The sequence below is a fragment of the Papio anubis genome, chromosome 5 (assembly GCF_008728515.1).
Source record: "Papio anubis isolate 15944 chromosome 5, Panubis1.0, whole genome shotgun sequence".
In the NCBI taxonomy this organism is placed as follows: domain Eukaryota; kingdom Metazoa; phylum Chordata; class Mammalia; order Primates; family Cercopithecidae; genus Papio; species Papio anubis.
In genome coordinates this window covers 84,223,339-84,224,168 of record NC_044980.1, presented here as the reverse complement: position 1 = coordinate 84,224,168, position 830 = coordinate 84,223,339, and the positions used below count along the sequence as shown (strand labels likewise).

The following is an 830-nucleotide window of genomic DNA, read 5'->3' as shown; positions in this document are numbered from 1 at the left end:
GTGGCTCATACCTGTAATCCTAGCACTTCGGGAGGCCAAAGTGGGAGGATCGCTTGAGCCCAGGAGTTCGTGACCAGCCTGGGCTACATGGTAAACCCAATCTCTACAAAAAATATGAAAATTATTCAGGCGTGGTGTTAGGTGCTTGTAGTCCCAGCTACTTGGGAGGCTGAGGTGGGAGGATCACCTGAACCTGGTAGGTTGAGGCTGTGGTGAGCTGTGATTGTACCACTGCACTCCAGCCTGGGTGACAGAGTGAGACCATTTCTTAAACAAACAAACAAAAAATTGCCAGTGCTGACTATATTGCAGGTCATTACAGTGAAGTATTGGGAACAGTTTTCAATTAATAATAATCGCACCTTGGATAAACTGCATTGGCTACCATACTGCCACTGCTCAAAGCTTTCTGATAGAATTGAATTTGACCAAGGTATATCAGCTTCTCAGAATCCTTACTGCTTGCTCTTATAAGTCTCCCTCTCTTGACATGCTTGCATCAATGGCTGCATGGTGGATATGGTTTCATTTCACTGGAGTGTAGGGGGCATATCAGGAAAGTAAATCCAAAATGGTAACTGATTTTGAGATTACAGTGAATCATGAATGCCATGATAAGGACTCCACACTTAAACAGAATGCGTTAATGGATTTTGACCAAAGTCAAAACCACAAATTGTTTCTCCTCTGCCACAACAATCAACACTTCTGAGTGAGTGTGGGGGAGGGGTTTGCCCACACAACAAGCAATCATTTCTGCAGTGGATACCAGCTGGGTGTCCTCTAATTCAATTCTGACACTATCTACCTGAAGATAGTGTCAGATCCCA

At 44.2% G+C, this 830-nt stretch overlaps 1 non-coding gene across 1 annotated transcript; it reads right to left on the bottom strand.

Annotated features, from left to right (window-relative positions):
• Positions 1-266: 266 nt before the first annotated feature.
• On the bottom strand, positions 267-407 carry LOC116275199. Its single transcript, XR_004184144.1, has one exon. It is a non-coding gene; the product is annotated as a U4 spliceosomal RNA (small nuclear RNA).
• Between the last annotated feature and the right edge of the window lie 423 nt (positions 408-830).